The sequence below is a fragment of the Chrysemys picta genome, chromosome 1 (genome assembly GCF_011386835.1).
Source record: "Chrysemys picta bellii isolate R12L10 chromosome 1, ASM1138683v2, whole genome shotgun sequence".
In the NCBI taxonomy this organism is placed as follows: Eukaryota; Metazoa; Chordata; order Testudines; family Emydidae; genus Chrysemys; species Chrysemys picta.
Window position 1 is genome coordinate 7,211,788 of NC_088791.1, and position 17,150 is coordinate 7,228,937.

At 46.7% G+C, this 17,150-nt stretch overlaps 1 long non-coding RNA gene across 2 annotated transcripts in view; it reads right to left on the reverse strand.

The window, feature by feature from the left end:
- Positions 1-189: 189 nt before the first annotated feature.
- The window catches only part of LOC135972807 (uncharacterized), a 348,625-nt gene continuing 331,664 nt past the window's right edge, over positions 190-17,150 (reverse strand). The window contains exons 1-2 of one of the 2 annotated variants that reach the window (XR_010589334.1): positions 5,075-5,878; positions 190-2,210 (exon numbers count right to left, since the gene is read on the reverse strand). This is a non-coding gene — a long non-coding RNA (uncharacterized LOC135972807). Of the gene's footprint in view, positions 2,211-5,074; positions 5,879-17,150 lie in introns of those variants that run through there. The other variant, XR_010589333.1, reaches the window with a different exon arrangement.

The window sequence follows — 17,150 nt, forward strand, 5'->3', positions numbered from 1 at the left end:
TTGGGAAAAAAATCTCCCAGAATCGCTTCGGTCATCATTGGGAACCCTAACGGTGATACGTCAGCATGGCAGTGGTGCCTGGCTCTAGCAGTACGGCGCCACACGGTTGTTGCCAGCACAGGTGTGCTCGAGGACAGCAACAGCGGGTTCGTTGTCCGGTGTGCTTCGCGCCAATAAAGACACCAGGGGGAGAAGCAAACAAAGTTTATTTGGGATCCCAAAGCGGTGCAAGGAGACTGGCAAGTCTCAAATCAAGCACATTAACAGGAACAGTTTTTCTTCTTTTATACATTTTGCAGTTAAGCCTCACCCCCCCCCCCCCCTTTCCCCTCTAGCCCTCCCTTTCTCCCCCCCCTTCCTCCCTCTACCCCTCCCATCCCTGGTAATAGTTAAGTCATTCTTGGCAGCTATAAGCCTAGCTTGTTAGTAACTTCTTTAAACCATTATCTTGTCCTTTTTCCCTTCAGCCAGAAACATGCAGGCCTCATTATTACTGCTTGAGCAGGGGGTTGCACACAGATAACTGGTTGCTTACATATTCCAATTGCACCTGGCTTTTGAGGTTGATTAGAGTTTAAACATGGAAGGATAGAGTTTGGTTCACTTAGGCCTAGTGTAGGAAGGCTTCATTGACACTTAGTGGCCTTCCACCCTCCCGAGTTACCTAGGGTGAGGCCTAGTGACGTCAACAACTCCCTCCTTTGAGAATACTCAACAAGCTTTTGGCTGAGTTTTCTCATATTCCGTGGACAAGATATGATTAAGTGCTATGAAGCTGGGGTTTTCAATGAGAGGGTATGCCGGGATTTTTGAGGAACGGGGGGCACAAAGCTTACGGAGGAGCATTTTAAAACAAGCAATTAGGAGGAGGGTGACCAGGCACAATACCACACCGGTGAGGAGGAGACGCACAAGGCCACCCCCCAGTCCTCCTAGGTTGGGCAACCAACTTCAAAGGGAATCGAAAACCGTGGGTTTCCTTTCCTGGGCCTTCCACTGCTTGAAAGCCTGTTTGGCCGACAGGACGTGCTTGTTAATGTCCTGTGAGTTTTCCGGGACATAAGTACAACATTCATTCCCAATAAGGGCACACACCCCACCCTGGAGGCTAAAACATAATCTAAGGCCTGTCTGTTTTGCAGGGACAGCAACCGGAGCTGGTATAGCTCTGAGTTAAGGCTCTTCTCTATGGCCAAGGTTTCATTGGCGAATGTGGTGAGAAACACAGAGAGCCTATGATAAAATTGGGTTAGCCGTTCCACCCCATAGGATGGGAAGAGGATCATACCCAACCTGTCTCCTTCCTTAATGGGCTCTGAGGTGGCATACAAAGATTTATGCTGCCTGGGGCAGCCAGGGGTTGTCCCTTAATGCATACTGGGATTCAATGGTACAGTTTTGTGACAAGGGGGTGCCCGAGGTATTTCTTCCCCTACTGAACCATCCCCAACAGATATCTGACCAATTTTGGGGGACCACCCTCCAGGGTAACCCTGCTGCGTGGTGCAGGATTTGGGAGCATACTCAACAGTTAGAGAGGTTAAACTCTTGGGCAAAGCAAACCTTCAAGGACTCATATGTGTTTGTTTCCAAGTTAGTAGGGATCCCTTTCCAACCCACATGTGCCTGGGGGGAAAACGGGAGGTAACGAAAGGAGTGTCCCTATGGCAAAGAGTACCACTGTGGCAGACCCTGGACCTGAACTCATGCTGGGCAGGTGACCCTAGGGCCTAACAATTACAATTCCCCAAATACCCACAAAATATCAATTACCAATAGTAGGCAGATTAAAAACAAAAGGACCAGGCCACCAGGTTAGGCCGGCCCTGTGAGAGTAAACACAACCAATGCTTAGAGTTTTCACGGGGAGTGCGCTGCGACTGTCCAAAGAGACCACAGGGCATTCCCAGCAGGCCTTATTGTCTTTTGAATAACAGTTTAAGTTTCAGGTCGTCGCTGGTAGTCCTTTTCCGTAGGCTGGACGGTCCACCGTTCAGGAGCGGGCACTGCCTTCAGACGGGAGTGATTGAATCCAGTTCTTGTGTCCCTTGACCTTTGCTGCTGTGTGGGAGACCAGCAGGACGGTGTGGGGTCCCTTCCACTTCTCTTGGAGAGGCTTGTCCTTCCAGGTCCAAATGAGAACGGAATCGCCTGGCTGCAAGGAATGGACAGGGGCATCCAGCAGGAGAGGCTGCAAATCTCTGGTATACCTGTGGAGAGAACAGAGAACAGCAGACAGAGAGCACATGTACTGAGATAAAAAGCCACACCCCATTTCCCACTCCCCTGCCAGAACCGGTGTACCATTCATAGGCCATGCCCTTCCAAACATAATCTCGAAGGGACTGAGCCCTAACCTGCCCTTTGGGAGAGCGCGAATGCGGAGCAAAACAAGGGGTAAGGCATCAGGCCATCCGCTGAATCGATCCACCAAGACGAAAAGGTATTTGAATCCTTGGGTCCGGGGGAACTCAGTAAAGTCTATTTGCCAAACCAGCCCCGGGCCTGGGGTAGGTTCCAGAGTGGCTGATGGCTCTGACACTCCAGCTCGAGGGTTGTTCTTTTGGCAGACTAGACATTCAGCCTGTACCTGGGAGGCCAGGGGTGTAAGAGCCTCCCTGCCAGCGTATAATTCTTTGTTTCTTCACCCGGGTCAGTTCTTAATGTCTTTTGTAGTCAGGAATTCCTGGACTTTGTGGTTTCAATGAAGCAAGTGTTCCTTCTTCTCTTTTCCTGAAACAGTGTGGTTCAGCATCATACAGGGGAGAGGTTACTAGCACATCACCCTGTCTTTAAATAGGCTTATCATCAGTCAGAGAGTCCTCCCGAGGTGGAGGGGTCTTTTTACAGTGAGAAGCCTGGGTCCAGGTGGGCAGTCCTTGGTACTTCACAGCGGTGTTGGTGGTTAACAAGACTTGGAAAGGGCCTTTCCAGTGTGGAGCCAAAGCAGTTTTTCGTTGATGGACCTTACGTAGACTCAGTCTCCTTGTTTCAATGAATGGCAGGGCTGCTAGGGTCTTTGGGTAGCACTTCTTTTATCTGTGCGAAAAGAAACCTAACACATTTCATTAATGCCTGACAGTGTTTTGCAGATCTCATAGTTGCTTGGGCACATTCAGGCCCCCCCTTTTCTTGGCTGTCGGCCAAGTCTTAGCTCTGGGCAGTGTCCTTGGATGGTGCCAGCATCTTATCTTTGGACTGAGCTTGCTAGCTATATTTTTTCCCTCAGTTAACTCGTTCTGTTCTTTTTCCTTCTCTCCTTGGCTTCTTTTAACTTACAAAGGAAACTTCCACTCTTCACTCATACACCTTTTCCCAACAATGAACACATACACGTTGCCATTATCCAGCAAAATAACTTCTATACAGAGCTTTGGAGCAACAAACCAGGACGAGCACACCCACTTTTGAGGAGTCCAACAAAGTTCAGGAGGCTTACAGTGGCTTTAAGACAAGGGATGAGACCCACAGCAGCCATTAACAAGTCATCCACATATTGCAGGAGGAGGACCCTGTCCTCATTGTCCCACTCCTCCAAGTCTCTGGCCAGGGCCTGGCCGAAAAGTGTGGGGGAATTTTTAAATCCCTGGGCCAACACTGTCCAGTAAAGCTGCTTTTTAACCCTCCTTTTGTCTTCCCACTTGCTCCACTCTGGGGCTTGCATGTCTGAGGGCTCAATTGCAAGGGTCATTATCCAGGCATTCTCTGCAGGTAAGGTGAGGTTTATTTCATCTTGGGTGAAATGCAGGGTGGCTCCTAAGCAACAAAGCAGGTCCCGTCCCAGTAGAGGTGTTGGACAATCAGGGAGGTAAACCAGTTTGTGAGATAGAGTTCTGTTTCCCAAAGCACATTCCACTGGGGCATATACTGGGCACTTGGTTCCTTTCCCTGTGGCACCCACCACAGTGAGGGACTCTGACACAGGCAGCTGCAGGGGTTGGTTTACGGTGGTTCGTGCAGTAAACCCATGTTTACTCGGGGTTCCAGGGGCAGGATAGTCCGTCTCCCCTGACACTCCTATTCTTGATCCTCCGCTGCCATCATAGGGGTACCTTCTCTTTCGGGGCACTCATTTTTCCAATGTCCCTCCTTTCGGCATCTGGCACACTGGTTGCGACCCAGACGCCTTTCCTGTGAGCCAGGGCGCCCACGCCCATGTCCTCTCATTCCCCGGCCCCTTCCACCTTCCTGGAATTTTCCCCTGCCACCAGCCTGTACTGCTGCGACCATCATTTTCGCTTGCCTCTTTTCCTTTTCTTTAGACACAACCTGATTACTCTCCACCTCAGACAGCAGGGTCCGCATAAGGACATGACAATCATCACAGTCAGGCTTACAGCTAGCCAGGCACCCTTCAAAGACCAAGATAAACTTGCTTGGGTTCGTAGAGAATTCCCCTGCCTGTGCCTTAAAGGCTGCTAGGTCCAACGGGTTAAAAGGCACATGGGTGTAAACCTGCATAGTAGTGGCCTGATTCCTATCTGAGCCATGTCTGGACACCACGGTCTCAGTGATCAACGGATAAAATTCCACCGAGGGGGCAATCTCGGGGACCTGAGACACCTTGTCTTTATATGGTGGGGGTGTGATAGCCGAAGGGGACACCGGATCTGCCATTACAGCTGTGGGGGGGTTCTGGGGACTAACAATAGCTACTACCGAACCTGTCGGAGTCAAATTACACTTTTGCAAAATATCTAACCTATCTCTTAGCAACATAAACAACTGTACATACATATGTTCATTCCATTTACCCGTTTGCTGACAAAACAGAAGTAATTGAAGGATCGTATTATAATTAAGTGATCCTTCCGGTGGCCACCTTTCCTGGTCCTCTAGCTGATATTGAGGCCAGTCTACTGTACAGAAGCTTTTCAGTTTACTTTTAACCAACGGATCCGATCCAAACACTTTCCAGTTCACCAGAATGCATTCCAAGGGTGTACACCTTACCCTGCCTGCCATACTCTGTCCCTGCCCCATAGGGAGACACTGGGCGTCCCCAGGTCATAACAGGTAGACACTGGGCGTCCCCAGGTCAAGACAGATAAAGTCCCCACTGGACTTTTCCTACCTTATCCAAGGGTCCGGTTCCCCACCGTCGCCCACAGCTGCTTCTCCACTAGTCGAGCGCGTTGCACCGTTGTGCCCTCCGGGGTCGACCAAACCACGTCTCCGCCGAGGCCCCCAGTAAAGCCACCGGTGCGCGCTGGGCGTCGGTCGTCGCCGCAATCTGTCAACCTCCGAGAGGGGTCCGGGCAAGGCTAAATTTCAGCCTCGAGCCCCACGTTGGGCGCCAAAACTGTTGCCAGCACAGGTGTGCTCGAGGACAGCAACAGCGGGTTCGTTGTCCGGTGTGCTTCGCGCCAATAAAGACACCAGGGGGAGAAGCAAACAAAGTTTATTTGGGATCCCAAAGCGGTGCAAGGAGACTGGCAAGTCTCAAATCAAGCACATTAACAGGAACAGTTTTTCTTCTTTTATACATTTTGCAGTTAAGCCTCACCCCCCCCCCCCTTTCCCCTCTAGCCCTCCCTTTCTCCCCCCCTTCCTCCCTCTACCCCTCCCATCCCTGGTAATAGTTAAGTCATTCTTGGCAGCTATAAGCCTAGCTTGTTAGTAACTTCTTTAAACCATTATCTTGTCCTTTTTCCCTTCAGCCAGAAACATGCAGGCCTCATTATTACTGCTTGAGCAGGGGGTTGCACACAGATAACTGGTTGCTTACATATTCCAATTGCACCTGGCTTTTGAGGTTGATTAGAGTTTAAACATGGAAGGATAGAGTTTGGTTCACTTAGGCATAGTGCAGGAAGGCTTCATTGACACTTAGTGGCCTTCCACCCTCCCGAGTTACCTAGGGTGAGGCCTAGTGACGTCAACACGGTGACACGTCAGCGAGACATTGATGCATTGGCGCATGACTGTAACACAACTGTGCCACACAGTGACACGTCAGTGTGACTGAAGCATTGGCGCCTGGCTGTAACTGTACAGCGCCACTTCCACACGGTGACCCATCAGCGTGACAAGAGGCGCATTGGCACCCGGCTGTAATGGTACAGCACCACATTGTGACACGTCAGCATGACAGAGGCACATTGGCACCTGACCATAATGGTACAGCGCCACATGGTGACACGTCAGCGTGACAAGAGGCGCATTGGCACCTGGCCATAATGGTACAGCACCATGTGGTTGACACATCAGCGTGACTGATGTATTGGCACCTGGCTGTAATGGTACAGCGCCACATGGTGACATGTCAGCGTGACTGATGTATTGGCACCTGGCTGTAACGGTACAGCGTCACATGGTGATACATCAGCGTCACAGTGGCACATTGGCACCTGACTATAATGATACAGCACCACATGGTGACATGTCAGCATAACGGTGGTGCATTGGCGCCTGGCTGTAACGGTTCAGTGCCACATGGTGACATGTCAGCATGATGTTAGTGATACATTGGCACCTGGCTGTAATGTTCCGGCACCTCATGGTGATACATCCACGTGACATTAGTGAAACACTGGCATAAGAACATAAGAGTGGCCATGCTGGGTCATTTAGCAATGGTCTATCTAGCACAGCATCCTGTCTTCCATCAGTGGCCAATGCCAGATGCTTCAGAGGGAATGAAGAGAACAGACCAGTTATTGAGTGATCCATCCAGTCCCCGCTTCTGGCAGTCAGAGGGTTAGGGACACCCATAGCATGGGGTTGCATCCCTGGTCATCCTGGCTTACAGCTATTGATGGACCTGTCCTCCCTGAACTTCTCATTCTTTTTTAAATCCAGTTATACTTTTGGCCTTCACAACATCCTGGGGCAAGAAGTTTCACAGGTTGGCTGCACTGTATGAAGAAGTACTTCCATCTGTTTGTTTTAAACCTGCTGCCTATTAATTTCCTTGGGTGATCCCCTCATTCTTATGTTATGTGAAGTGGTAAATAACACTTCCCTATTCACTTTCTACACCCCGTTTATGGTTTTATAGACCTCTATCACAGCCCCCCACAGTTGTCTCTTTTCTAAGTTAAACAGTCCCAGTCCTTTTAATAAAAAGAAGAACAGGAGGACTTGTGGCACCTTAGAGACTAACAAATTTATTAGAGCATAAGCTTTCGTGGACTACAGCCCACTTCTTCGGATGCATATAGAATGGAACATATATTGAGGAGATATATATACACACATACAGAGAGCATAAACATGTGGGAGTTGTCTTACCAACTCTGAGAGGCCAATTAATTAAGAGAAAAAAACTTTTGAAGTGATAATCAAGATAGCCCAGTACAGACAGTTAAAGAGTGTGAGAATACTTACAAGGGGAGATAGATTCAATGTTTGTAATGGCTCAGCCATTCCCAGTCCTTATTCAAACCGGAGTTGATTGTGTCTAGTTTGCATATCAATTCTAGCTCAGCAGTCTCTCGTTGGAATCTGTTTTTGAAGTTTTTCTGTTGTAATATAGCCACCCGCAGGTCTGTCACTGAATGACCAGACAGGTTAAAGTGTTCTCCCACTGGTTTTTGAGTATTTTGATTCCTGATGTCAGATTTGTGTCCATTAATTCTTTTGCGTAGAGACTGTCCGGTTTGGCCAATGTACATGGCAGAGGGGCATTGCTGGCACATGATGGCATATATCACATTGGTAGATGTGCAGGTGAACGAGCCCCTGATGGTATGGCTGATGTGATTAGGTCCTATGATGATGTCACTTGAATAGATATGTGGACAGAGTTGGCATCGGGGTTTGTTACAACCTGTTCTTCTTTTTGCGGATACAGACTAACACGGCTGCTACTCTGAAACCAGTCCTTTTAATGTTTTCTTGCATGTAAGCTATTCCATGTCCCTAATCATTTTTGTTGCCCTTCTTTGTAGTTTTCTCAGTTCTGTTCTCATATATCTTTTTTGAGATGAGGTGACCAGAACTGCACATTCAAGGTATGTGTGTACCATGTATTTATATGGTGGCATTATATTTTTTGTTTTATTATCTGTCCCTTTCCTAATGGTTCCTAACATTCTATTAACTTTTTTGACTGCTGCTGCACATGGAGTGGATATTTTTCCGAGAACTATCCATGAAGACTCCAAGATCTATTTCTTCGGTAGTAACAGCTAATTTAGACCGCATCATTTGATATGTATAATTGGGATTATGTTTTCCAATATGCATTATTTTGCATTTATCAACATTGAATTTCATCTGCCATTTTGTCACCGGGTCACCCAGTTTTGTGAGATCCCTTTGTAATCCTTTGCAATTAGCTTTGGACTTAATGATCTTGAGTAGTTTTATATTGTCTTTAAATTTTGCCATCTCACAGTGTTACTGGAAAATTTGGATCTAATTTTATTAAGCCAGTGATGTTACCTAAAAATAAAGCTTTTGATTTTAAACCTTAATTTATAATTTTTCCAACCTGGTAACCAAGGTTGTGGTCCACCCTAAAGGAATTTCCAGGATATTACCAGGGTGCTTCTCTCTATTATACAGAGGGCTCCCCAGAGTAAGCTAGTCTTGCTGATCCTTGAAAGGACAAGGATACAGCCCTCCGATCAAGAATAGGCACACAAGCAGTAATTTCTTCGAAAACAAAAATAATATTTATTTAGAAAAATAATTGCAATGTTAGATAAATCAGGAAAACATAGAAATAAGTATGATAAAAGTTACAATTAAAAAAATGAAGCGGCATCGCAATAAAGACACAGACTTTATAACAGGTTTCAGGGTAGCAGCCATGTTAGTCTGTATCGTCAAAAAGAACAGGAGTACTTGTGGCACCTTAGAGACTAACAAATTTATTAGAGCATAAGCTTTCGTGGGCTACAACCCACTTCTTCGGATGCATATAGAGTGAAACATATATTGAGGAGAAATATATACACACATACAGAGAGCATGAACAGGTGGGAGTTGTCTTACCAACTCTGAGAGGCCAATTAAGTAAGAGAAAAAAACTTTTGAAGTGATAATCAAGGTAGCTCAGTACAGACAGTTAAAGAGTGTGAGAATACTTACAAGGGGAGATAGATTCAATGTTTGTAATGGCTCAGCCATTCCCAGTCCTTATTTAATCCTGAGTTGATTGTGTCTAGTTTGCATATCAATTCCAGCAGGGGCAGCAGGACAGGCTGGGACGCAGACACCTCCACCGCGCCTCTCGCCGGCCCGTTTCACTTGCCTGCCTGCCTGCTGCTTAGTCCAGTGCACGGGGCCGCCAGCGCCAGCCTGACGGAGAGTTCCGGCAGCCAGCAGGACCCAGCCGCAGCAGAACGCCCCAGCATCGGCCGGCTCCGAGCATGCACGCTCCGCCTTACTTTCACTTCTAGGTTCCGGCTGCCGGCCCCTTGCCAGCTGGGGTCCTGGTGGCCAGCAGCCGGAACCCCCAGAGCAGCGGCGGGCTGAGCGGGGCCAGCGGCTGGGACCCCAGAGCAGCAGTGGGCTGAGCGGCTCAGCCTGCTGCCGGTCTGGAGTTCCGTCCGCCAGCTCCTGCCAGCCGGGGTTCCAGCCGCTGGCCCCGCTCAACCCACTGCCGGCCCAGGTTTCCATCCATCCAGGCCAGCAGTGGGCTGAGCGGGACCGGCGGCCAGGACCCTGGGCTGGCAGCGGGCTGAGCAGGGCCGGGGCCCCGCTCAGCCCGCTGCCAGTCTGGGGTTCCGGCCGCTGTTCCTGCCAGCCGGGGTCTCAGCCGCCGGCTCCACTCAGCCCGCTACCGGCCTGGGGTTCCCTTCACCCAGGCCGGCAGCAGGCTGAGCGGGGCTGGCGGCCGGGACCTCGGCGTGCCATTAAAAATCTGCTCGTGTGCCACCATTGGCATGCGTGCTGTAGGTTGCCGACCCCTGACCTATAACATTTAATTAATTCAGCATATTATACTTAACTATTTACACTAACATACAATAAGTGCTGATCTAAGGAGGGGAAGATCTCATACACACCACAGGTATCCAGTTTTATTTACAGGCGAAACTCATACATTCTTGGATCGTAAATAAGATTAGACTTACACAAACACCACAATTCCCTCTGGATCATCTCAAGGTCCTTCTGCTCTGTCAGAGAGTGATGACTACTGGTGGCTTCTCTAGTTTCTAGGCTGAGATACCTCTCTCGCTGCTGCAGTGTCTCAACTGCTGAGGAAGAGCTAATTCCCGAGACAACCAGCAGGAGGCGCCGCGCTGGTGAGTCGTCATCCGCTACAGGTAGTCACTAAAATATGCTGTGAGTTGCGGATCGCCCAGATATTAGCTCCCCAGAAACAACAAGGGAGGTAACCCACACCTGGGCAGGTGTCAAACCAGCATCAACAGCCATTGTCCAGCAAGGGAGTTACAATTCAATGACTCACTTGTGCAAGACCACAACAGGGGAATTGCCCAACCTTGCCTGGTGGCTCAGCAATGCCCAGATGTGCTTGGACTTATGTTCTCCAAGCACATGGAATGAGGATATAAAATGGGGCAGAGGCTGCATAGTTTATCCTTTCTCCTCTCCCTCCTACACTGAAGGCAATGAGGAGAATAATGGAGCTGAGGAGACTGGTTCCCAGGCTACCAGGGAGAGCCTGCATATGTAAGACTGTAACCAACCTGCAGTATCCAGCGGGGTGAGAAAAACTGCTTAGTCCAGATATTGCCTAGTTTAATAAGGTTGAGAATTTAGACTGTGTGCTTATCTTTTATTTTCCTTTGGTAATTACTCTGACTTTTGCCTATCACTTATAATCACTTAAAATCCATCTTCTGTAATCAATAAACTTAGTCTAGTGTTTATCCTGACCAGTGGGTTTGACTGAAGTGCTTGGTAAATCGGCTCAGGTTACAAAGGCTGGTGCATTTCCACTTTCCATTGAGGAAATGGTGAATCAATTAATAAACTTGAATTGCTCAAGAAAGGGTCTGGAGGAGTTGCAAGATAATATATTCTGGTGGTACAAGGCTGGGAGCTGGGGGGATTTGGCTGGTGCCTTTCTCTGCGTGATTTGTGAGCGGCTCTGGGAGCATTCATACAATCTGGTTGGGTATGGGGCTGCGTATGTGGTTGTACTGAGTGGTAACAGCATCTGGAGGGGTTCGCTGCTTGTCACCAGTAAGTTACTGACAGAGACAACCCAGATTAGTGAGTTAAAGGGGCACAGTCCCAGGTCGCACCCTGGCAATCCTGTCACAACACCATTTTGAGGTGAGAAGACTGGGTGGGAGTGGAAGACTGGGACATTAAGGGGAGCAGCAACAGAGAGAGGAACAGTGTAGGGGGGACCCAGAACTGCAGCTGACCATCAAACACATATTTAGCAGTAGCAGCTGTGCCAGCCACCCAAAGACAGGAGCAGTGGGTGCCCACAACAGGCACATAGTAAGAAGAGACTGTTGCCCTGGGGAAGGGAGGAAAGAGAAGAAGGGAGTGGAAGATGGAGCTATAGAGCCAGCCCATCGGGGTGGTGATCAAAGGGTTTCAGATGTTCTGGAAGCCCTTCAATCTTTGATCCGTTTCCCAAACATCGGAACAAAAGCAACAGAAACATAAAAATGAAAACAGAATTATTGTGCGACATTAGGGGCCCAATCCTAGGAGGCACTGATTTTCCTGAGCTCCCATGAACTTGAAATGGAGTTGAAGGCACCCAGCACCTCACAGGAACAGGTCTAAAAACCTAAACACATAAAGTTTGGAGCAAATGCAACTTCACAACATAATACAATAGGTCTTCTTTGTGCTTAGATTACACATCCATGTTACTATGGTTTCAAGAATGTCATCAGCATGTTCTGACCACTTCTTGTGACAGCTCTTGAGACAAATAAATGTCAACAATAGGTTACCAAGGTACCACATGATGCATTAGAATCCACCCTGACCTCTTTCATCAGATTTCCTAAGAGAGAAACGACATTGTGTTGTGTCTTAATCAACTAAACTCAATGGGATTCCCTTTTCTCTATTTTTGGTGGCTTTATTTACATACTGGCCCTGTAGAGGCCATCGCCTGCCAAGAACCAGATTACAAGGAGTGTGACGGGGATGATGAAGACTTTTGTGGGATTGTGGGGCAAATCCTGCTTTCATACTGTATTGGCATTTTGTCTATAACTTTCATCAACAACGCTTATAATTGGGTAAGAGTACTATTTTTTAATTGATTTTACCGTGGCAGTGCTTTGAAGCCCCAGTCAGGGATCAGGACCCTATTATGCTAGACCCTGTATGCATAAATAACAAAAAAAACTATCCCTGTCCACAGAGTTTACAATGTAAGAAGATATTTTATTATTATTAATTACTATGCTCCATCAATGCGCTTGACATCCTCCAATGCAAAGAGAAAACATGGTCTTTGCTCCAAGGAGCTTATAATCTATTATAAACAGACAGCCCAGTTCAGACACAATAAACAGGGGGACCACTAGGCAGTTGAAGATCCTGATTCTAATTTTGCTTACCCCTGTGTAAAAATCAAAGGTATCTCCTTGGAAGTCAGTGTTGTAAAACGGGCACCCAGCAAATGAGATCAAACTGACGATTCTCCCAGTGGTGCTGATGACTCTTTGCATATAATGGGCCAAATCCTGAAGTTCCTACACATTTCTTACTCAGGACTTTTCAAAGAGGCTGTGCGAAGAAGATGCATGTGAATGAAAGCTGCACTGGGGACAGTGGAATGCCCCAATCTTTTTTAAAAACAGTGTGTTATTTATAATAATTGTTAATCATCAGTTACTACTCATAAATTGTGCTATGAGGGGCTGAACTGGATGGCTCAAAGGAGTGGTAATGGATTTTTATCCTTCACCTCCACATCATTGGTTCAAGTCCAACTCAAGTTTGTATTGAAAGATGTTGCCACCCAAAAACTATCTGGTGGCCCATGAGAAATAAATGTGGGGTCTCAGTCCAGTTTCCAGTGGACAAATGTTCTCACCACAAAGCTCATTATCACTTATTATCCCTCACCCTTATTGTCAGTCTCAGCACAAAGGCCAAAGACATTGAACACTCCTCCCATCACTAGAAGGTTTCCTCCTGGTCAGTGTTGAGGCTCAACAGCAGGGCAACATGGAGAAGTTTGCACTGCTGCTGCCACTGCTATATGTGTCCTATATGAATAATCGACTTTATTCTCCAGGACAGTCAGGATGACATCTTTCACTAGCCCACTTAAGAAACAATGTTGTACATTGTTGCAGTATCCATTGAGTAGAAATTATTAAAAATCCTTCTAAATAGCAAACTCTATACCATTTATTCATGTTTTTCTGAAACACAGATTGACCAGAAATGCCGAGATGAAGGACTACCTTCTGGCAAAGGGACTAGCAAATCAGAAGGTAAATTTGAGTTCTATTAGGCTATCAAAAGGGTTTTAAAAAGAGAAATAGTGGACTGAGGATTAAAAAGTAAATGTGATCTCTAAAGAGAAGCATTTTTGGTTGTAAGGGGGTCATAATTCTTCTGTATGAAGCATCAGTGAGGCCCCACATAGAATAATGGGAAAAATTCTCTCATTTATATATGTGTAAATCCAGAATATCTCCACTGAACTGTATGAACTTCACATGAACTCCAGCATGAACAGAGCTGAATTTGATCCAGTGTGTACAGATTTGGGTATCTCACCGTTAAAAAGATAGTGATAAAATAGAAAGAATACAAATAAATGCAAAAATGATGATCAACAGATTGGAAGCTCTGATGTAAAAGGAATCATGATTAAAGGACTTAAGTAATTGTAACTCAGGGATAGTGTGAATGTGGCCGTCTAACTCCTGGGGAAAAGAGAGGCAGACACTGCTTGTGCAGGATTCATTGTTTTATTACAGACAGGCTGTTGTTCAGCTTACAGGATACACTGCCCTCCATGCTAAACAATGATTCCCTGATGCAGGAATTGCCAAGTTTACCTGTAGCCAGCTACCATAGGCTGCACCACCTGAGTACACACAGGCAGGCTGCCTGCAAGTAAGAAATGAGGAATGAGACAAATCTAATCAAATTTGGTTTACAAGATGCATCTAAGCCTTTACTTTTACCTATCCATGATCCTCTTCAAGATCCTCCCCATATCTCTGCTTTGCCACTGCCAGTGTTATGCAATGATTAGGTATCCTGCCTTCTCCTCAGTTCATGCACAGCATCTTCACTACTACAAAATGAGAGTGGTTGCTGGCCTGCCAACCATGGGAGACTGGTTAATGTCTGGCAGCACAGATTAGCAGGCTCTGAATCCATGCGGATATAACATGGGCAATGAAGGGAGCTGTAATATTGCTCTAAGGAGACACAGGTTCTCTTGCCCTGTTTTTAAAGGAATCAAGTGAGAAGAGAAGGTAGGAGGGAAATTCACTAGTGGTGAGTTCCAGGCTCTAGTGGAAGAGCGTGCTGCTTACCTATCCTTTGGAGGGAGAGAAGGAGAGTTTGCTCCTCCTGGAACAGACTGGATTCAGCACCCAAAACCCATGATCCATTGAAGGCCAAGGCTGCCCATGTTTTGGCCATGTGTTTGCACAATGCTTCCTTGCCATGTGTCCTTGACTGCTGCTGTCCTACAAGCTTCTGTTTGGGTGTGTGGAGGTGATGGTATAGCATGGTGGGGCAGCAAGTGTACATGAATACAGACAGGATCTCTGCCTTAGGCTCCCCTTTGTCTGAGAAAGTGAAAGGGAACCTCATAAAGAGGAGACCTATTTTCTAAGTTGATTAAGGACGTATTACAAGAAGCAGTGGCCTTAAACGAAAGCAGGGCAGGTTAGGATTAGACCTAAGGGAGGTTCCTCAAGGGACGCATGGCCTACCATGTTTGGTGTTTTTTAGCTATATGGATGTGGTCTTTATCCACTGATGTAAGCTTTACCCACTGCTGCCTGTGAGGATATATTTTTATATCAGGTTTGCCTACTCTCTATCAGCCTTCCTAGCCCTTCAAAGGAAGGAGAACCAGAAGGCACTACCACCATGGAGTAAGGGTCACTATGGGGCAAAATTAGAAAGGCAAAGGCACAAAATGAGCTCAAACTAGCTACGGGAATAAAGGGAAACAAGAAGACTTTTTATCAATACATTAGAAGCAAGAGGAAGACCAAAGATAGGGTAGGCCCACTGCTTAGTGAAGAGGGAGAAACAGTAACAGGAAACTTGGAAATGGCAGAGATGCTTAATGACTTCTTTGTTTCGGTCTTCACCGAGAAGTCTGAAGGAATGCCTAACATAGTGAATGCTAATGGGAAGGGGGTAGGTTTAGCAGATAAAATAAAAAAAGAACAAGTTAAAAATCACTTAGAAAAGTTAGATGCCTGCAAGTCACCAGGACCTGATGAAATGCATCCTAGAATACTCAAGGAGCTAATAGAGGAGGTATCTGAGCCTCTAGCTATTATCTTTGGAAAATCGTGGGAGACGGGAGAGATTCCAGAAGACTGGAAAAGGGCAAATATAGTGCCCATCTATAAAAAGGGAAATAAAAACAACCTAGGAAACTACAGACCAGTTAGTTTAACTTCTGTGCCAGGGAAGATAATGGAGCAAGTAATTAAGGAAATCATCTGCAAACACTTGGAAGGTGGTAAGATGATAGGGAATAGCCAGCATGGATTTGTAAAGAACAAATCGTGTCAAACCAATCTGATAGCTTTCTTTGATAGGATAACGAGTCTTGTGGATAAGGGAGAAGCGGTGGATGTGGTATACCTAGACTTTAGTAAGGCATTTGATATGTTCTCGCATGATATCTTATCGATAAACTAGGCAAATACAATTTAGATGGGGCTACTATAAGGTGGGTGCATAACTGGCTGGATAACCGTACTCAGAGACTTGTTATAAATGGTTCCCAATCCTGCTGGAAAGGCATAACAAGTGGGGTTCCGCAGGCGTCTGTTTTGGGACCGGCTCTGTTCAATATCTTCATTAACGACTTAGATATTGGCATAGAAAGTACGTTTATTAAGTTTGCGGATGATACCAAACTGGGAGGGATTGCAACTGCTTTGGAGTACAGGGTCATAATTCAAAATGATCTGGACAAATTGGAGAAATGGTCTGAGTTAAACAGGATGAAGTTCGACAAAGACAAATGCAAAGTGCTCCACTTAGGAAGAAAAAATCAGTTTCACACATACAGAATGGGAAGAGACTGTCTAGGAAGGAGTACTGCAGAAAGGGATCTCGGGGGTTATAGTGGACCACAAGCTAAATATGAGTCAACAGTGTGATGCTGTTGCACATAAAGCGAACATGATTCTGGGATGTATTAACAGGTGTGTTGTGAGCAAGCCACGAGAAGTCATTCTTCCACTCTACTCTGCTCTGGTTAGGCCTCAGCTGGAGTATTGTGTCCAGTTCTGGGCACCGCATTTCAAGAAAGATGTGGAGAAATTGGAGAGGGTCCAGAGAAGAGCAACAAGAATGATTAAAGGTCTTGAGAACATGACCTATGAAGGACGGCAAAAAGAATTGGGTTTGTTTAGTTTGGCAAAGAGAAGACTGAGAGGGGACAGGATAGCAGTTTTCAGGTATCTAAAAGGGTGTCATAAGGAGGAGGGAGAAAACTTGTTCACCTTAGCCTCTAAGGATAGAACAAGAAGCAATGGGCTTAAACTGCAGCAAGGGAGGTCTAGGTTGGACATTAGGAAAAAGTTCCTAACTGTCAGGGTGGTTAAACACTGGAATAAATCGCCTAGGGAGGTTGTGGAATCTCCATCTCTGGAGATATTTAAGAGTAGGTTAGATAAATGTCTATCAGGGATGGTCTAGACAGTATTTGGTCCTGCCATGCGGGCAGGGGACTGGACTCGATGACCTCTCGAGGTCCCTTCCAGTCCTAGAGTCTATGAATCTATGGATTACAGTGTGGCTAAGCTATTTTTCTTCTGTTAGTTCCCAGGGACTCTGTCTGCATGCGTCACAGCCGCTTCAACGTCGGGGATTTCCCCAGCAAGTTCTTCAATGGGAAAAACAAAAAGCACACCTGCCAGTCCGCTGATCCTGCCCTCGATTCAGAGATGGCCGCAGCCTGGGCCTATTTAGAAAGCAAGCAAGCAAGGTTCGTCTCAAAGGTCAGCCTGCAGACTGTCTGTGATAGCGACTCCTCAGACATAAATAGCCAGAACTTGGATTCAGGGGCATCCTTGGGGAAG